The 21,686-nt window shown below is 47.3% G+C and overlaps 1 protein-coding gene across 1 annotated transcript in view; it reads right to left on the reverse strand.

Moving 5' to 3' along the window:
- Positions 1 to 20,920, reverse strand: part of SKA1 (spindle and kinetochore associated complex subunit 1) — an 86,580-nt gene extending 65,660 nt beyond the window's left edge. Inside the window, exon 1 of the mRNA XM_077283009.1 lies at positions 20,823 to 20,920. The gene's annotated coding sequence lies outside the window, so the exon portion shown is untranslated. The remainder of the gene's footprint in view (positions 1 to 20,822) is intronic.
- Between the last annotated feature and the right edge of the window lie 766 nt (positions 20,921 to 21,686).

Consider the following 21,686-nt stretch of genomic DNA (forward strand, 5'->3'; position numbering starts at 1 on the left):
TTGTGTCTGAGGATTGTGTCCCTCCGGTCTATCTCTGTGCACCCAGCTTAGCTGACTCAGCTGGGACTACCACCCCGGGCCTCCTTGTTACACTTGGCGTAGTCGGCAGGATAGACCCCACGACCTCGCAACTAGGGTTGAGCGAAACGGGTCGTTCATTTTCAAAAGTCGCCGACTTTTGGCTAAGTCGGCGTCTCATGAAACCCGATCCGACCCCTGTGCTTGTCGGCCATGCGGTACGCGACTTTCGCGCCAAAGTCGCGTTTCAATGACGCGAAAAGCGCCATTTCTCAGCCAATGAAGGTGAACGCAGAGTGTGGGCAGCGTGATGACATAGGTCCTGGTCCCCACCATCTTAGAGAAGGGCATTGCAGTGATTGGCTTGCTGTCTGCGGCGTCACAGGGGCTATAAAGGGGCGTTCCCGCCGACCGCCATCTTACTGCTGCTGATCTGAGCTTAGGGAGAGGTTGCTGCCGCTTCGTCAGAAGCAGGGATAGCGTTAGGCAGGGTCCACTAACCACCAAACCGCTTGTGCTGTAGCGATTTCCACTGTCCAACACCACCTTCGGTGTGCAGGGACAGTGGAAGCTATTTTTTTTTTTTTTTCCCTCAGCGCTGTAGCTCATTGGGCTCCGTGATAGCTGTATTGCTGTGTGTACGCCACTGTGGAAACCAACTGCTTTTTTCAAAGCACATATCCTCTTGTTCCTTCCTTTCTGCACAGCTATCTTTTTTGTTTGTCCACACTTTTTATTTAATTTGTGCATCAGTCCACTCCTATTGCTGCCTGCCATACCTGGCTTACATTACTGCAGGGAGATAGTAATTGTAGGACAGTCCCTGTTTTTTTTTTTTTTGTGGAAGATTAAGATTGGCATTTCTGCTACAGTGCCATCCCTGTGTGTGCCATCTCTCACTGAGTGGGCCATAGAAAGCCTATTTATTTTTTTCCTTGATTTGTGTTCTAAAATCTACCTCAACACAAAAACACTACATCAATCAGTGGGAGAAAAATATTGGCCTCAGTCAGGGCTTGTGTGCCACTCCTGTGTGTGCCATCTCTCATTCAGTGGGCCATACAAAGCCTATTTATTTTTTTGTTTTTTTTAATATTATTGGGTTTCTAAAGTCTCCGTGAAAAAAAAAAAAAAAACATAAAAAAACAGTGGGAGAGTAATATTGCCCTTTCAGCTTGTGTGCCAGTCTTGACTCCTGGGTGTGCCACCTCTCTCTCTCTAATTGTGGGCCATAGAAAGCCTATTTATTTTTTTGCTTTTTTTAATATTATTTGGTTTCTAAAGTCTCCCTGAAAAAAAAAAAAATACATAAAAAACAGTGGGAGAGTAATATTGCCCTTTCAGCTTGTGTGCCAGTCTTGACTCCTGGGTGCGCCACCTCTCTATCTCTAAGGCCGGTTTCACACGTCAGTGGCTCCGGTACGTGAGGTGACAGTTTCCTCACGTACCGGAGACACTGACACACGTAGACCCATAAAAATCAATGCATCTGTTCAGATGTCATTGATTTTTTGCGGACCGTGTCTCCGTGTGCCAAACACGGAGACATGTCAGTGTTCGTGGGAGCGCACGTTTTACACGGACCCAATAGAGTCAATGGGTCCGCGTAAAACACGGACCTCACACGGACATTCTCCGTCTGGGGTCCGTGTGCGTGCAGGAGACAGCGCTACAGTAAGCGCTGTCCCCCCCACATGGTGCTGAAGCCGGTATTCATATCTTCTCTCCAGCAGCGTTTGCTATAGAGAAAATATGAAGAATAGTGTTAAAAATAAAGATCCATGTGTCCGCCGCCCCCCCACCCCCTGTGCGCCCCCCCGCTGGTCAGAAAATACTTACCCGCTCCCTCGCTCCTTCCTGGTCTGGCCGCGCCTCCTACTGTATGCGGTCACGTGGGGCCGATCATTTACAATCATGAATAGTCGGCTCCGCCCCTATGGGAGGTGGAGCCACATATTCATGACTGTAAATGATCGGCCCCACGTGACCGCATGCAGGAGAAGCCGCGGCCAGACCAGGAAGGAACGAGGGAGCGGGTAAGTATTTTCTGACCAGCGGGGGGGCGCACATGGGGGTGGGGGGGCGGCAGACACCTAAATCTTTATTTTTAACACTATTCTTCATATTTTCTCTGCAGCAAACGCTACTGGAGAGAGGATATGAATCGCAGCTTCAGCAGCTTCAGCACCATGCAGAGTGGGTACCACACGCTCCGTGTGGTACCCACTCGCCATACGGGCGGCACACGTGTGCCGCACGTATGGCCTCCGTGAGTTCCCAGGCACACGGACACGGATAACTCCGGTACCGATTTATTCCGGTACCGGAATTATCTGGACGTGTGGGACAGCCCTAATTGTGGGCCATAGAAAGCCTATTTATTTTTTTCCTAGATTTGTGTTCTAAAATCTACCTCAACACAAAAACACTACATCAATCAGTGGGAGAAAAATATTGGCCTCAGTCAGGGCTTGTGTGCCACTCCTGTGTGTGCCATCTCTCATTCAGTGGGCCATACAAAGCCTATTTATTTTTTTGTTTTTTTTAATATTATTGGGTTTCTAAAGTCTCCCTGAAAAAAAAAAAAAATACATAAAAAAACAGTGAGAGAGTAATATTGCCCTTTCAGCTTGTGGCCAGTCTTGACTCCTGGGTGTGCCACCTCTCTCTCTCTAATTGTGGGCCATAGAAAGCCTATTTATTTTTTTGCTTTTTTTAATATTATTGGGTTTCTAAAGTCTCCCTGAAAAAAAAAAAATACATAAAAAAACAGTGGGAGAGTAATATTGCCCTTTCAGCTTGTGTGCCAGTCTTGACTCCTGGGTGTGCCACCTCTCTCTCTCTAATTGTGGGCCATAGAAAGCCTATTTATTTTTTTCCTAGATTTGTGTTCTAAAATCTACCTCAACACAAAAACACTACATCAATCAGTGGGAGAAAAATATTGGCCTCAGTCAGGGCTTGTGTGCCACTCCTGTGTGTGCCATCTCTCATTCAGTGGGCCATACAAAGCCTATTTATTTTTTTGTTTTTTTAATATTATTGGGTTTCTAAAGTCTCCGTGAAAAAAAAAATACATAAAAAAACAGTGGGAGAGTAATATTGCCCTTTCAGCTTGTGTGCCAGTCTTGACTCCTGGGTGTGCCACCTCTCTCTAATTGTGGGCCATTGAAAGCATATTTATTTTTTTGCTTTTTTTAATATTATTGGGTTTCTAAAGTCTCCCTGAAAAAAAAAAATACATAAAAAAACAGTGGGAGAGTAATATTGCCCTTTCAGCTTGTGTGCCAGTCTTGACTCCTGGGTGTGCCACCTCTCTCTCTCTAATTGTGGGCCATAGAAAGCCTATTTATTTTTTTCCTAGATTTGTGTTCTAAAATCTACCTCAAAACAAAAACACTACATCAATCAGTGGGAGAAAAATATTGGCCTCAGTCAGGGCTTGTGTGCCACTCCTGTGTGTGCCATCTCTCATTCAGTGGGCCATACAAAGCCTATTTATTTTTTTGTTTTTTTTAATATTATTGGGTTTCTAAAGTCTCCGTGAAAAAAAAAAAAATACATAAAAAAACAGTGGGAGAGTAATATTGCCCTTTCAGCTTGTGTGCCAGTCTTGACTCCTGGGTGTGCCACCTCTCTCTCTCTAATTGTGGGCCATAGAAAGCCTATTTATTTTTTTCCTAGATTTGTGTTCTAAAATCTACCTCAACACAAAAACACTACATCAATCAGTGGGAGAAAAATATTGGCCTCAGTCAGGGCTTGTGTGCCACTCCTGTGTGTGCCATCTCTCATTCAGTGGCCCATACAAAGCCTATTTATTTTTTTGTTTTTTTTAATATTATTGGGTTTCTAAAGTCTCCCTGAAAAAAAAAAAAATACATAAAAAAACAGTGGGAGAGTAATATTGCCCTTTCAGCTTGTGTGCCAGTCTTGACTCCTGGGTGTGCCACCTCTGTCTCTCTCTTTGTGGGCCATAGAAAGGCTATTTTTTTTTTTTTTTTTTTTTTTTTATTAGTATTTGGTTTCTAAATTGTCCCTGAAAAAAACATTTTATCTTATTTGGTTTCTAAAGTCTCCCTGAGAAAAAAAATAAAAAATTAGGTGGGAGAATAATATTGACATTAGTGCTTGAGTGACAGTCCTGCGTGTGTGTCATCTCTGTGATTTTGTGCCACAGAAAACAGAGTGTGTAACATTGTGCCTGATTTTCCTTGTGGTCTCACCAACCTGTTAAGGGATATAGAAATCATACTGAAGTTATAGCTCACCGTGTAAGTTGTTTGACAGCAACAAATAAAGTTACTTTGGTTAATTTTTTAAAACAATGAGGAAGTCTGGTGCAAGAGGTCGTGGCCGTGGGCGTTCATTGTCAGCTGGTAATGATGGTAGTGGTAGTGGAGCATCAGGTGGTCGTGGGGATAAAAATATTCCACCTAAGTCTGGAGCTGTGGAGCCAGTTTCGTCGTCTGGCTACACAAGGCCTCGAACGCTCTCTTTTCTGGGAGTAGGAAAAACGCTTTTAAAGCCGGAGCAGCAACAGCAAGTTTTGGCTTACATTGCAGTCTCAGCCTCTAGCTCTTTTGCCTCCTCTTCTGAAACTGGTAAATGTAAAAGCAGCGCGTCGCTTGTGGATGTTCACGGTCAGGGACAAGTCGCTTCCTTGTCCTCCTCAGCAAAAACTACAACAAGAGAGAAGGATGCAGCAGGCGACACAACGGGTCACTCCATGGAGCTCTTTACACATACCGTCCCTGGCTTAGAAAGTGAAACACTTAACAGGCCATGCCCATTACAAGTAGATTCTGACATGGAGTGCACTGATGCACAGCCACAGCCAGTGTACTATGCTGCTCCTTTGACTCAGACCACCACATTGCCCTCTCAGGGTACAGATCCACAATCAGACCCTGATGAGACTATGTTGCCCCGCCACGAACGCTATACCACAGACCGACACAGTGACACAGACGAAGTTGCACACGAGCTCGAAGAGGAGGTAATAGATGACCCGGTTGTTGACCCCGATTGGCAGCCATTGGGGGAACAGGGTGCAGGCAGCAGTAGTTCAGAAGCGGAGGTGGAGGAGGGTCCGCAGCAGGCATCAACATCGCAACAGGTTCCATCTGCCGGGCCCCTATCTGGCCCAAAACGCGTGTCAAAGCCAAAACCTGTTGGAGCACAGCGTTGCCATCCGGTTAAAGCTCAGTCTGCAATCCCTGAAAAGGGATCCAATGCTAGGAAGAGTGCAGTCTGGCATTTTTTTAAACAACATCCAATTGATCAGCGCAAAGTCATCTGTCAAAAATGTTCTACTAGCTTAAGCAGAGGTCAGAATCTGAAAAGTCTCAATACTAGTTGCATGCATAGACACTTAACCACCATGCATTTTCAAGCCTGGACTAACTACCAAACGTCCCTTAAGGTTGTAGCACCCTCGGCCAATGAAGCTAGTCATCAACGCAACATCCCTTCCGTCACTGTAAGGCCACCATTTTCCGCACCACCGGCAGTATCTGTGCAGGTTTCTTTGCCAGCCAAAAGCAGTCAGGGAATCACCAGTTTTGTAGGCGGAAATATTGCATCTAGGGCACCGGCGGAAACAATACCGTCTCCAACCGTCTCTCAGTCTGCCATGTCCACCGGCACACCCGCAAGTTCCACGATCTCCATCTCTCCAGTTCAGCTCACACTACATGAGACTCTGGTTAGAAAAAGGAAGTACTTATCCTCGCATCCGCGTACACAGGGTTTTAACGCCCACATAGCTAGACTAATCTCGTTAGAGATGATGCCCTACCGGTTAGTTGAAAGCTTCGCTTTCAAAGCCCTGATGGAGTACGCTGAACCACGATACGAGCTACCCAGTCGACACTTTTTTTCCAGAAAAGCCATCCCAGCCCTGCACCAGCATGTTAAACAGCGCATCGTCCATGCACTCAGGCAATCTGTGAGTACAAAGGTGCACCTGACTACAGATGCATGGACCAGTAGGCATGGCCAGGGACGTTATGTGTCCATCACGGCACACTGGGTGAATGTGGTGGATGCAGGATCCACAGGGGACATCAATTTAGGGACAGTTGTGCCTAGCCCACGGTCTAGGAAACAGTTGGCTGTAGGCGTTCGCACCCCCTCCTCCTCCTCCTCCTCGTCCTCCTGCAGAAGCTACAGCTCTTCCACAGACCGCAGTCGGCCAACCACTCCATCGGCAGATGACACTGTTGCACACCAGTTGTCCCATTATGGGCCAGCTACTGGCAAGCGTCAGCAGGCTGTATTGGCTATGAAGTGTTTGGGCGACAACAGACACACCGCGGAAGTTCTGTCCGAGTTCTTGCAACAAGAAACGCAGTCGTGGCTGGGCACAGTAGATCTTGAGGCAGGCAAGGTAGTTAGTGATAACGGAAGGAATTTCATGGCTGCCATCTCCCTTTCCCAACTGAAACACATTCCTTGCCTGGCTCACACCTTAAACTTGGTGGTGCAGTGCTTATTGAAAACTTATCCTGGGTTCTCCGACCTGCTCCTCAAAGTGCGTGGACTTTGCTCACATATCCGACGTTCGCCTGTACACGCCAGCCGTATGCAGACCTATCAGCGGTCTTTGAACCTTCCCCAGCATCGCCTAATCATAGACGTTGCAACAAGGTGGAACTCAACACTGCACATGCTTCAGAGACTGTGCCAACAGAGGCGGGCTGTTATGTTTTTGTGGGAGGATACACATACACGGGCAGGCAGTAGGATGGCAGACATGGAGTTGTCAGGTGTGCAGTGGTCGAAGATACAAGACATGTGTCAAGTCCTTCAGTGTTTTGAGGAATGCACACGGCTGGTTAGTGCAGACAACGCCGTAATAAGCATGAGCATCCCCCTAATGCGTCTGCTGATGCAAAGTTTGACGCACATAAAGGAGCAGGCGTCTGCACCAGAGGAAGAGGAAAGCCTTGATGACAGTCAGCCATTGTCTGGTCAGGGCAGTGTACAGGACGAGGTAGCGGGCGAAGAGGAGGTGGAGGACGAGGAGGATGATGGGGATGAGTATATTTTTAATGCGGAACCTTTCCCGGGGGCACTGGAAATTGGTTGCGTGTCAAGGCCGGGTTCTGGTTTTTTGAGGGACACAAGTGACGTAGATTTGCCTGCAACTGCCCCTCACCCAATTACATCCGGAGATTTGACAACTGGAACTTTGGCCCACATGGCGGATTATGCCTTACGTATCCTAAAAAGGGACTCACGCATTACGAAAATGATGAACGATGACGATTACTGGTTGGCCTGCCTCCTTGATCCACGCTATAAAGGCAAATTGCAAAATATTATGCCACATGAGAACTTGGAACTAATATTAGCAACCAAACAATCAACTCTTGTTGACCGTTTGCTTCAGGCATTCCCAGCACACAGCGCACGTGATCGTTCTCACACGAGCTCAAGGGGGCAACAGACTAGGAGTGTTAGGGGTGCACACATCAGAAGTGGCGTTGGACAGAGGGGTTTTCTGACCAGGTTGTGGAGTGATTTTGCTATGACCGCAGACAGGACAGGTACTGCTGCATCAATTGAAAGTGACAGGAGACAACATTTGTCCAGTATGGTTACTAACTATTTTTCATCCCTTATCGATGTTCTCCCTCAACCGTCATTCCCATTTGATTACTGGGCATCAAAATTAGACACCTGGCCAGAATTGGCAGAATATGCATTGCAGGAGCTTGCTTGCCCGGCAGCAAGTGTCCTATCAGAAAGAGTATTCAGTGCTGCAGGTTCAATATTAACCGAAAAAAGGACTCGTCTGGCTACCCAAAATGTTGACGATCTAACATTCATTAAAATGAACCACAACTGGATTTCGAAATCTTTTGCCCCACCTTGCCCGGCCGACACCTAGCTTTCCTATGAAAAGCTCTTGCCTGTGGACTACTGTGAATTACTTTTCTAATGTCTAATTTGCTGCAGCTGATTGTCCAGCATACGACATGTTTACACCTCCCTAAATGGCCAAACTCCCCACACGGGGCCGTGGTATCACGACTTGGCGCAAGCACCCGTGAGACTGCTGTTTGTCTGAAGAGGTGGGTGTACTCGCTTTTGGTCGACGGCATTGCTACTGGGTTCCTCATAGTACAATAAAGTGTCTCTGGCGGTGGTGGTGCGCACCCAACGTCAGACACACTGTTGTAACATGAGGGGCCTTGGGCCTGTAACGCCGGCCACAAGAGAGTTCACCCACCCCCAGGTCAAACATTGCTCTACCACTTCCACAGTTATCTCTCACACTTCCACCAATGTTAAGTCTATGCGCTGACATCCTTCCATACCTGCCACTGACAATACCATTGTGTTGACATGTATGATGGTACTTAACATAGTCAGGGGCAGTGTCCTCTATTTACCACAGTAAATACTTTGCGCAAAATTAGTAGGTCTGAAACAACGCAGAGGATCCCACCCCTGAACCTAATGATTGCACCCTTTAGTGTTTTTGTTTTGTTTTAATGCGAGACATTCACATTTAGTTGTTGTTTTGGACTACTAACTGGCAGACACTCATTACAATCGGCCTCCGTTGACCAGACCACTGCTGCCCGTGTACCCCTGTAACTAATAATAAAGTGCCTACAGCCAGCCCAATTTAATTATATTAGGCCTTCGAAGCCTGTCTGCGGTCCCTCCTTCCACTAGGCCTCCACTGACCAGACCACTGCTGCCCGTGTACCCCTGTAACTAATAATAAAGTGCCTACAGCCAGCCCAATTTAATTATGTTAGGCCTTCGAAGCCTGTCTGCGGTCCCTCCTTCCACTAGGCCTCCACTGACCAGACCACTGCTGCCCGTGTACCCCTGTAACTAATAATAAAGTGCCTACAGCCAGCCCAATTTAATTATGTTAGGCCTTCGAAGCCTGTCTGCGGTCCCTCCTTCCACTAGGCCTCCACTGACCAGACCACTGCTGCCCGTGTACCCCTGTAACTAATAATAAAGTGCCTACAGCCAGCCCAATTTAATTATATTAGGCCTTCGAAGCCTGTCTGCGGTCCCTCCTTCCACTAGGCCTCCACTGACCAGACCACTGCTGCCCGTGTACCCCTGTAACTAATAATAAAGTGCCTACAGCCAGCCCAATTTAATTATGTTAGGCCTTTGAAGCCTGTCTGCGGTCCCTCCTTCCACTAGGCCTCCACTGACCAGACCACTGCTGCCCGTGTACCCCTGTAACTAATAATAAAGTGCCTACAGCCAGCCCAATTTAATTATATTAGGCCTTCGAAGCCTGTCTGCGGTCCCTCCTTCCACTAGGCCTCCACTGACCAGACCACTGCTGCCCGTGTACCCCTGTAACTAATAATAAAGTGCCTACAGCCAGCCCAATTTAATTATGTTAGGCCTTTGAAGCCTGTCTGCGGTCCCTCCTTCCACTAGGCCTCCACTGACCAGACCACTGCTGCCCGTGTACCCCTGTAACTTATAATAAAGTGCCTACAGCCAGCCCAATTTAATTATATTAGGCCTTCGAAGCCTGTCTGCGGTCCCTCCTTCCACTAGGCCTCCACTGACCAGACCACTGCTGCCCGTGTACCCCTGTAACTAATAATAAAGTGCCTACAGCCAGCCCAATTTAATTATGTTAGGCCTTCGAAGCCTGTCTGCGGTCCCTCCTTCCACTAGGCCTCCACTGACCAGACCACTGCTGCCCGTGTACCCCTGTAACTAATAATAAAGTGCCTACAGCCAGCCCAATTTAATTATATTAGGCCTTCGAAGCCTGTCTGCGGTCCCTCCTTCCACTAGGCCTCCACTGACCAGACCACTGCTGCCCGTGTACCCCTGTAACTAATAATAAAGTGCCTACAGCCAGCCCAATTTAATTATGTTAGGCCTTCGAAGCCTTTCTGCGCTCCCTCCTTCCACTAGGCCTCCACTGACCAGACCACTGCTGCCCGTGTACCCCTGTAACTAATAATAAAGTGCCTACAGCCAGCCCAATTTAATTATGTTAGGCCTTCGAAGCCTGTCTGCGGTCCCTCCTTCCACTAGGCCTCCACTGACCAGACCACTGCTGCCCGTGTACCCCTGTAACTAATAATAAAGTGCCTACAGCCAGCCCAATTTAATTATATTAGGCCTTCGAAGCCTGTCTGCGGTCCCTCCTTCCACTAGGCCTCCACTGACCAGACCACTGCTGCCCGTGTACCCCTGTAACTAATAATAAAGTGCCTACAGCCAGGCCAATTTAATTATGTTAGGCCTTTGAAGCCTGTCTGCGGTCCCTCCTTCCACTAGGCCTCCACTGACCAGACCACTGCTGCCCGTGTACCCCTGTAACTAATAATAAAGTGCCTACAGCCAGCCCAATTTAATTATGTTAGGCCTTCGAAGCCTTTCTGCGCTCCCTCCTTCCACTAGGCCTCCACTGACCAGACCACTGCTGCCCGTGTACCCCTGGAACCAATTATAAAGTGCATAGAGCCTATTTTTAAATTTAATTTAATATTAATAAAGCCAGGATGAACTACGATATACCACGCTATGAGCTACCCAGTTGACAATTCTTTTGCGAGAAAAGCCATCCCACCCCTCCACCTGCATGTTAAAGACCGCATTGTCCTTGCATTCTGTCAATTTGTCAGTCCAAAGGTATACCTGACAACAGACACATGGACCTGTAGGCCTGGCCACGGAAGGTTACGTGTCCTTTGTGGCTCAATGGGTTAATGTATTGGATGCATGGTCCACACAGGGGACAGCCTGCAAAGTCTGTCTGCAGTCCCTAATTCAAGTTGGCCTCAACTGAATAAAGCTGAGCTTCTACCTTCTGGCTCTGATTAACTGCTGTTTTTAAAAAAATTGGCTTTTCCGTCCTTCTAAAGGTGTCTGCCCCTGCCTGGTGTTGTCCTCAACTGAATAAAGCTGAGCTTCAACCTTCAGTTCCAAACATACAACAAAAAACTGGTACAATACAAAAAGTGGCCTCCAGCTACAAAAACTTTCTCCTACAAGTAGTTAACTGACAGTTTTTTTTCCAGTGAAAACACAGATATGGCATCCAACGAGTGTTGTCCTGTCTCGTCTTCTTTATATTATTGCCAAGAAGCTGCAACTGAATAAAGCTGTGCTTCAACCTTCTGTTCCAAATTACCATTTTTAAAAATGCAATTGGCTGTTCCGGCCTACTAAAGGTGTCTGTCTGCCCCTGCCTGGTGTTGTCCTCAACTGAATAAAGCTGTGCTTCAACCTTCAGTTCCAAACATACAACAAAAAACTGGTACAATACAAAAAGTGGCCTCCAGCTACAAAAACTTTCTCCTACAAGTAGTTAACTGACAGTTTTTTTTCCAGTGAAAACACAGATATGGCATCCAACGAGTGTTGTCCTGTCTCGTCTTCTTTATATTATTGCCAAGAAGCTGCAACTGAATAAAGCTGTGCTTCAACCTTCTGTTCCAAATTACCATTTTTAAAAATGCAATTGGCTGTTCCGGCCTACTAAAGGTGTCTGTCTGCCCCTGCCTGGTGTTGTCCTCAACTGAATAAAGCTGTGCTTCAACCTTCAGTTCCAAACATACAACAAAAAACTGGTACAATACAAAAAGTGGCCTCCAGCTACAAAAACTTTCTCCTACAAGTAGTTAACTGACAGTTTTTTTTCCAGTGAAAACACAGATATGGCATCCAACGAGTGTTGTCCTGTCTCGTCTTCTTTATATTATTGCCAAGAAGCTGCAACGGAATAAAGCTGTGCTTCAACCTTCTGTTCCAAATTACCATTTTTAAAAATGCAATTGGCTGTTCCGGCCTACTAAAGGTGTCTGTCTGCCCCTGCCTGGTGTTGTCCTCAACTGAATAAAGCTGAGCTTCAACCTTCAGTTCCAAATTACCATTTTTAAAAATGCAATTGGCTGTTCCGGCCTACTAAAGATGTCTGTCTGCCCCTGCCTGGTGTTGTCCTCAACTGAATAAAGCTGAGCTTCAACCTTCAGTTCCAAACATACAACAAAAAACTGGTACAATACAAAAAGTGGCCTCCAGCTACAAAAACTTTCTCCTACAAGTAGTTAACTGACAGTTTTTTTTCCAGTGAAAACACAGATATGGCATCCAACGAGTGTTGTCCTGTCTCGTCTTCTTTATATTATTGCCAAGAAGCTGCAACTGAATAAAGCTGTGCTTCAACCTTCTGTTCCAAATTACCATTTTTAAAAATGCAATTGGCTGTTCCGGCCTACTAAAGGTGTCTGTCTGCCCCTGCCTGGTGTTGTCCTCAACTGAATAAAGCTGAGCTTCAACCTTCAGTTCCAAATTACCATTTTTAAAAATGCAATTGGCTGTTCCGGCCTACTAAAGGTGTCTGTCTGCCCCTGCCTGGTGTTGTCCTCAACTGAATAAAGCTGTGCTTCAACCTTCAGTTCCAAACATACAACAAAAAACTGGTACAATACAAAAAGTGGCCTCCAGCTACAAAAACTTTCTCCTACAAGTAGTTAACTGACAGTTTTTTTTCCAGTGAAAACACAGATATGGCATCCAACGAGTGTTGTCCTGTCTCGTCTTCTTTATATTATTGCCAAGAAGCTGCAACTGAATAAAGCTGTGCTTCAACCTTCTGTTCCAAATTACCATTTTTAAAAATGCAATTGGCTGTTCCGGCCTACTAAAGGTGTCTGTCTGCCCCTGCCTGGTGTTGTCCTCAACTGAATAAAGCTGAGCTTCAACCTTCAGTTCCAAATTACCATTTTTAAAAATGCAATTGGCTGTTCCGGCCTACTAAAGGTGTCTGTCTGCCCCTGCCTGGTGTTGTCCTCAACTGAATAAAGCTGAGCTTCAACCTTCAGTTCCAAATTACCATTTTTAAAAATGCAATTGGCTGTTCCGGCCTACTAAAGGTGTCTGTCTGCCCCTGCCTGGTGTTGTCCTCAACTGAATAAAGCTGAGCTTCAACCTTCAGTTCCAAATTACCATTTTTAAAAATGCAATTGGCTGTTCCGGCCTACTAAAGGTGTCTGTCTGCCCCTGCCTGGTGTTGTCCTCAACTGAATAAAGCTGAGCTTCAACCTTCAGTTCCAAATTACCATTTTTAAAAATGCAATTGGCTGTTCCGGCCTACTAAAGGGGTCTGCCCCTGCCTGGTGTTGTCCTCAACTGAATAAAGCTGAGCTTCAACCTTCAGTTCCAAACATACAACAAAAAACTGGTACAATACAAAAAGTGGCCTCCAGCTACAAAAACTTTCTCCTACAAGTAGTTAACTGACAGTTTTTTTTCCAGTGAAAACACAGATATGGCATCCAACGAGTGTTGTCCTGTCTCGTCTTCTTTATATTATTGCCAAGAAGCTGCAACTGAATAAAGCTGTGCTTCAACCTTCTGTTCCAAATTACCATTTTTAAAAATGCAATTGGCTGTTCCGGCCTACTAAAGGTGTCTGTCTGCCCCTGCCTGGTGTTGTCCTCAACTGAATAAAGCTGAGCTTCTACCTTCTGCCTCTTATTAACTGCTGTTTTTTAAAAAAATTGGTTGTTCCGGCCTACTAAAGGTGTCTGTCTGCCCCTGCCTGGTGTTGTCCTCAACTGAACAAAGCTGAGCTTCCACATTCTGGCTTTCGCCCTATACTATCAGATATTAAACTACATTTGGCCTACTAGTGTGGTTAGGCCCTTGAAACAGTGTCTGCTGCTCTTGGGTTTGCTACTCCACTGAACAAAGCAATGCCGCCTGTTTAGTCCTGTTACCAATTTTGAACTGCATTTAGCCTACTTTATTCTTTGGCCCTATATCTGTTTCCTCCTCATCCTGCCCATTGCCCAGCCACTGCTAGATGAGTCTGCTGGTACATTGACCTAGACCACTACATTCCCCTTATACTCTACACAGCCAGAATCTGACCCTGCTGAAAGTAAGGTTCCCCTTCCCGCATGTTATACCACCTTACACAGGGACAGAGAGGAAGGTGCAGATGAAAGTGCAGGTTCCTTCATCAGGTGGGGGGGCATACTCGTTGGCGACGTCACTGGCACAGGGCCCCTCAGAGTACGCAAAAGTGTCGCTGCTGGTGGGAGGCGCCCCCGCCATGCAAACACACCGCCGTACTTTGAGAGGCCCTGTGCCAGTGCCAATGCGAACGAGTGGGCCCCCCCTGCTTGCTCAGGATCACAGCACTTGCAACATTGAAATACTTACCTTTCCCTGCAACACCGCCGTGACGTAGTCCGCATTTCCTGGGCCCACGAAAAACTTGAGCCAGCCCTACTCCCCCCACAACTTTTGCCAAATGACCCCCAATTCCCTATGCCCAACTATTATTATAAAGTTAATTAAGATTGACAAGCTTCAGAAACAAGAATGGATGTTTTTGGCATTAAAATGGGCACTGTAGGTGTTTTCCTGGCCTCCACTCACTGCCGACTATGCTTCCCCATTGACTTGCATTGGGTTTCGTGTTTCGGTCGATCCCCGACTTTTAGCGATAATCGGCCGACTGCACTCGACTCTGGACAAAATCGGGTTTCACAAAACCCGACTCGATCTTAAAAAAATGAAAGTCGCTCAACTCTACTCTCAACTACAAGTCCACAGGGAAGGACTTTTGGAATTTGCACAGCAGTAATTGTTATAAAGGAGGCAAAGATGGCGCAGACCGCTGCTGAAAAGATGGCGGCCGTTGGTGCGAAAACTAAGGATAAGGCTTCTTTTCGAGGGCGTCAGGGAAGCATCTGGGCACCAAAAACAAGAAAGCCACATCCCTTTGTGAAGAGTGCCCGCCCTAAATGGGTGCAGCTGAAAAAGGAGCTGCCGCCCTCCCCATCTCACCAGTAGAAATGGGTGGAACAGCAGAAAGTGACCTCACCCACGAATGGGTGGAACCCAGAGAGATCAGACAGCATGCTTGCAAGAGGGATGCCATTACCTGCGAGATTGAAGGAGCCGAACCAGAAGGAGCCCAGAGGACATTAGAGGCTGCTCTGAGGGGAATTGTTGCAGCCACCATCCCTGGTTCCCGCGACTGCACAGGAGGACTGTAATCGGAGGCAGTGGCGGTGAGTAGGAATTGTCCGTCCGAATGACCTACCACCCCGGCTACTGCTGTTTCCCCTCCTGTGGCCCCTCCAACATCTCTGGTCGTGCCCCAACCCCCCATCTCCACCGTTGTCCCCAGTGTCGGTGGTGCCAGTTGCCTTCCGGCCCGCACCTGTCCTTTCCGGCGCCTGTGCTGCATATGTGGAGGAGCCCTGGATGCCCTTTGAAGGCCCAGTGGATCCAGAGCGTGATCTGAGAGAAGCAGCGAGAGCACCGCATTGTTAAGGAATTACAGCGCCCCGGCGGGGGAACTACAGCTGGCTGGATGACCAGCGGTGTGGTCCGGTACCTCAACCAGTCCAGAGGCAAACCCACCACCGAAGGCTCTGTGTTGAACGGCCTGTTGCTGCTGTCGCAGTTTCTGAAGATGCGCATGAGAGAGAGGTGCCTAGACATAGTGAGGCAGTCGCAAATGTTACAGCAGAGCTTGAGGCTCTGGGAGCTGTGGCATGAGGATCTGCTGGAGGAGGAGTCCCCACTGCTCCTCCAGCTCTGCATCCCCTCCAGCGGATCCTCGTCCCACACATACATTATTGTGCAGGGTCCGCATGCGGCCTATTACAGTAATCTGTGGCTGAGCATGGACTAATGTGGCCCCTTCAAGTACAGTGTTTGAGCGGTGCCATGTGCACCTGTAGAAAGTGCGAGGGACTGTGCCCCATTCCTGAGAGGGCAGTGAGCCCTGTATGGCGCCAAATGGCTAAGGCGTCAGGAGCAGCGTACCGATACAGTTACCTTCTGCGGCAGAGCAGGGAGAATCGATCTCCCTGCTCTGCCACCCGCTATGGGGCCCCTGAGCAGGCCGGGGGGGCTCGGTGCCAGTAGTGGGTCCCCCGACCGTCACTGCACTGATAAGGGAAGGAGGAGAGCTGCGCTCCTTCTCCCATCATCCCCCTGTCAGCGTCTGGCGTCACCGATGCCGACGCTGACAGTGGGTGCGATGACGTCACCACCCGGCGCCCGCTGTCAGAAGATGAGCGGGAGGTCGGAGCACCACTGGAACAAGGAGGTGAGTATTTATTGTTTTTTTTATGGGGGCTGCCTTATATTTCAGGATCTGCTTGTAAGGGTGCTGCCTTATACTTCAGGGTGCTGTCTTGTGCTATACAGTCTGCCTATGGGTGCTGCCTTGTGCTATAGAGTAGACCTATGGGGAGTGCATTATACTATATGGAGGCTGCCTTATACTTCAGGATCTGCCTATAGGGGGCTGCCTTATACTTCAGGATCTGCCTATAGGGGGGCTGCCTTATACTTCAGGATCTGCCTATAGGGGGGCTGCCTTATACTTCAGGATCTGCCTATAGGAGGCTGCCTTATACTTCAGGATCTGCCTATAGGGGTGCTGCCTTATACTACAGGGTCTGCCTATGGGGTGCTGTCTTATACTACAGGGTCTACCTATAGGGTGCTGTCTTATACTACAGGGCACTGTCTTGTGCTGTAGAGTCTGCCTATGGGTGCTGCCTTGTGCTATAGAGTAGACCTATGGGGAGTGCATTATACTATATGGAGTCCTATGGGGAGTGCATTATACTATATGGAGGCTTATGGAGAGTGCATAATACTATATGGAGACCTATGGGGAGTGCATTATACTATATTTAGGGTGATCTGGTGCATTATACTATATGGAGGCTATCTAGTGGGCCATCATACAGTGTAGAGATTACAGTGAAGGGGCCATCATACAGTGTTGGAGCCATTAAACAGTTTGGGGGCTACTAAGGGGTCAGTATACTGTGTGGATGGTACTATACAGTGAGGGGGCATTATACTGTATAGGGGAGCTGTACAGGGGCAGACTCGGGACATTATTAAATGTAAAGTGGGCACTTCTTGTTATAGGGGAACTCAGGTTACTGTGACTATGAAAGGGGCACACATGGCAATATTACTTTCTAGGGAGCAAAATGTGGGCACTGTTTTCTAGGGCACTTGCACCCGGCGTTACTATATTATAGAGGGGTGCTTTCAAATTTAGAAGGCACAGAGAACCGCACAGCAGGTGCAGTAATAGGGACACATACGGCAGCAGCGGCTCAGTATCGAGGTATCAGGGGCAGTAATACGGACACATATGGCAGCAGAGGCTCAGTATTGGGGTATCAGGTGCAGTAATAAGGACACATATGGCAGCAGCGGCTCAGTATTGGAGTATCAGGTGCAGTAATAAGGACACATACGGCAGCAGCGGCTCAGTATTGGGGTATCGGGCAGTAATAAGGACACATACGGCAGCAGCGGCTCAGTATTGGGGTATTAGGTGCAGTAATAAGGACACATACGGCAGCAGCAGCTTAGTATTGGGGTATCAGGGCCAGAAATAAGAACATATATGGCAGCAGCGGCTCAGTATTGGGGTATCAGGGCCAGTAATAAGGACACATATGGCAGCAGCGGCTCAGCATTGTGGTATCATGTGCAGTAATAGGGACTCATACGGCAGCAGCGGCTCACTATTGGGGTATCAGGTGCAGTAATAGGGACACATATGGCAGCAGTGGCTCAGTATTGGGGTATCAGGTGCAGTAATAGGGACACATACGGCAGCAGCGGCTCAGTATTGGAGTATCAGCAGGATGAGGAGTTTGTGCAGGTTGGGAATAGATGGTGATGGGACTGGAATATGAAAAGTGAAATGTGTCTTTGTTGTATTCTCTGCAGACGAGTCCTGGCTGGAAGAAGTTGTGTCAGTCTGGGCCAGATGGAAAAGACGGGAAAAATGAACGATTCCATCAGAAAGGATGTCAGCGGTAAGTCATTATCTGTAACTCTGCTGCGATCTCTTATATGTTCTGTAGGACTGGTATCTACCACTGACCATATGGCGGTAATATCCATGTCGGTCGTTATATAGAGATTATCTTCAGTAAAGGTACCGTCTCACAGTGGCACTTTGGTCGCTACGACGGCACGATCCGTGACGCTCCAGCGTCGCTCCATTATCGCTCCAGCGTCGTAGACTGCGGTCACACTTCGCAATGCACGGCGCTGGAGCGATAATTTCATGACGTATTTGCGATGTAGAAGTCGTACGGGACAGTCGTACGGGCATGTCACACAGGAGGTGCTCTCACAATTCAGAGCACATTTTGCATAATCTATGCGTGACGTTGTTCACGAGGGGCATGTTGTGCTGCTAGCTAACTACACCTGTAATGTGATGATTGGCCGTTGGTTACTGTGAGCGCATTGGTTGGAGAGAAAAGAATACAGTGCTCGAGAGCCGCGGTTTTATCGGCCGGGAACAATAGTACCACGTCTGTCGAATGAGTATTGTACCGCCCAATCAGCACACAGGAGGTGGAGAATTTGGCGCTCCTACATATCAAGCTCTTCCACCCATTACATCGTATACAATATCGTGCACACCTTTGTTACACGATGCGATCATGCCGCCATAGCGGGACACTTGATGACCAAAGAAAGTTTCAAACGATCTGCTACGACGTACGATTCTCAGCTGGGTCCCTGATCACAGTAGCGTGTCAGACACAACGAGATGGTAAGTATATCACTGGAACGTCACGGATCGTGCCGTCGTAGCGACCAAAGTGCCACTGTGAGACGGTACCCTAACAGTGCGGTCATCTGCTGAGGTTCTCCTCCAGTATTAGGGCGCGTCACCGAATTGTAATGAAGGTTACCTGGTTAGGGGCCCACTCAGAAGCTTCGCCCCCCTTGAACCAAAACCCTAGCTACGCCTCTGGTCAGGAGTGACCACCACATTCACAATTGAAGGACTGTACATTGTTTTTCCCCTCATCCAAGTGCATTTGCACACATTTGCACATTCCTTGCTGGACCACGGGCCTGGAGACCCTAGGAGGGTTAACTGACTGCGTGTGTGCAGCTGTGGAAGAGACTCTCTTTACCTGGAACTGTGTCCCCTGTTTGTACCTTGGCCTGGCCCCCTGATAAAGCCCAGCCCACCTATTTGCTGCTAAGCCCGTGGTGGTCAAAGCGGGGAGGGGGAGAGCTTGGTTCGGCAGACCCGTTTTGAGTGAGAGACTGGGACTCTTACGTTTGCTGTAACTGATATTTGTTATCCTGATGTTTTATTAATGGTTTACCCATCCAGAGGTCGTCATGCCCGGGGACGGACATGTTTTACGGGGGAGGGGTGTAAGAAGGTGGCGGGGACCCTCGTCCGCCCCCTCTCTCCCGTGTGCTGGGCCCGTGCACCTTATGCGGTACCCGGATGGTATACCTGTTAACTAAAGAAAACAGAGGAAATGTTCCAGCTCCTTCTTGGTAAAAAATCAGTAGTCCATATGTCTACATCTATGTGTTGTGCTCCCAGGAGCAGGATCGGAGTCAGAAAAGGCTGCTCTGGAAGAACGTGCCTTCAGGATGTTTGGAGCATCACGCTTTTGATCCAGGACTCAGGCCTGGTAACTGGCAAGTGACGTCCCTGCACTGGAGCCCGCTGTGCAGAAGAAAAGTGGTGGGCCCGGAGTGAGTGAAACACGGTGCTGGCATATCTCACCCAGTCTGGGCCCCTCCTCCTTGCTTCTGCTCACGGGGCCCTGTACACCAGTAAGGGTAGTAATTCCCTGATGGCGGCCCTGCACGTACACATCAAATGCCAAGCCTTTTCCCCCTTCCACCATGACCTTGCTTTTTCCCACTCATGTTGGATGTACCCTTCCCCTCTTTTAAGCTGATGTTTCTCTTTAGGCCCAGATCTGTCAGTCACATGTCACTTAATTTGCAATCAGTATTTATTTGCTTGGGATAATGTGGCTGGACCCCAGAATCAGCAGCACTATGGATTTATATGCTGAAGTGCCGACCTGTGGCTGCACCACAGAATTAGCGCTCCAGATTTAGATGCTGGAAGGGCAATTTGACAGGATTAGGATTAGGATCCTATCTATCTGAACTAGCTGAGAATAAATCGCCTAGCAGCAGCCAATGACAGAAGCCCTCCTGTCTGGACATTGTTTCTGCGCTCTTATTAGCTGCCTGAATCTTCACACATTAAGTTAATTAAAAAAAGAATAACAGTCCGCCGCCGCTCCTCTGACCTCTCCCCACCCCTCCCCTCATCAAACATGTCCCCCCGTGACCCCCGCTCATCATACAGCACCACTATCCTCTCCAAAGTCCTACCACAAGCATTAGCGGAAACTATCATTTACATAACTTTGGCTGAATTTTGCCGATTTTGAGGAAAATGATCGGGAATTCAAACACAAATCTGTATGTGCTACGTTCTCGCCGAATTTGAGAATGGCGAACGTTTTTCAAACTAGTTCGCTTATTGCTATGCCTAACATCTTAATACTGCTGTCACAATTTACACCGGTATCTCAGACATTAAACTATTGTGATCAGAGCTGAGCTGTTATTCTCAGGTGTCGACCGTATAACACAGACGTTTCCCACCATGTATGGAGTGGGCTTAGCTCCCCGACCTTCCATATTGTATATAGGGATAGTGCACTTCTGTTGTATATGTGCGGTATGTGTTGCAAAAGGGTTAAAAACCAAAAGAAAATTATCAAAAGAAAACAATAAAAGATAGCAATGATTATACAAGTAGTACATAAATAACAGGAGTGGAGGTAGCTGCAGGAGTGACGCTGCAGAAATATTATAGACATGGTGCTGCAAAGGTGTAAAAGTAATAATGACTTACTGCTAATAATTGTTTGTTAGTTGTGCTATGTAAAATGTTATATTTATGTAGATTATATAGGATTTTATATATTTACCTGTGATTCTGTCTCTTCAGTTAGAATCAGGTGTAGTAGTCGTAATATCTTCTTAGGGCAATGTAACCTGCAGGACAAAGGTCATCACATGCTGCAAGTAAAGTCACAAACAACTAATGTGCTTGGACTGTGCTCCGTGACAGGCAGAATTTTCATATTTCTATAGAGCTGGTACTTTCCTTGCACTTGGAGTGATAGATACAGTCATGGTTGAAAATATTTCTTCCAGAAAAATATTGCAATAACACCTTTTGTTATACATATGTTTATTTCTTTTAGGCGTAAAAAATAAATAAAAATCATAATTTCAAACAAATAAAACCCAAAATGGACCAGACAAAATTGTTGGTACCTTTCTAAAATTGTGGATAAACAACTTTGTTTCAAGCAAGTGATGCTTGTTCAAATTCACCAGTGGCAAGTAACAGGTGTGGACAATATGAAAATCACACGTGAAACCAGATAAAATGGGGAGTAGTTGACTCTATCTTTGCATTGTGTCTTTGTGTGCCACATTAAGCATGGAGAACAGAAAGAAGAGAACTGTTTGAAAACTTGAGAATCAAAATTGTTGAATATTATGAAGAATCTCAAGGTTGCAAGTCCACTTCCAGAGATCTTGATGTTCCTTTGTCCACGATGTGCAACATAACTAACAAGTTTATAATCCAAGGTACTGTAGCCAATCTCCCTGGACATGGACAGCAGAGAAAAATGATGAAAGGTTGCAACAAAGGATAGTACGGATGGTGGGTAAGTAGCCCCAATCAAGTTCCAAAGAAATTCAAGCTGTTCTTCAGGCTCAGAGTCCATCCGTGTCAGTGTGAACTACTTATCAAGATTCAAGTTAAAAGAAACGCTATG

Source organism: Ranitomeya variabilis, chromosome 1 (genome assembly GCF_051348905.1).
Source record: "Ranitomeya variabilis isolate aRanVar5 chromosome 1, aRanVar5.hap1, whole genome shotgun sequence".
Lineage (NCBI taxonomy): Eukaryota > Metazoa > Chordata > Amphibia > Anura > Dendrobatidae > Ranitomeya > Ranitomeya variabilis.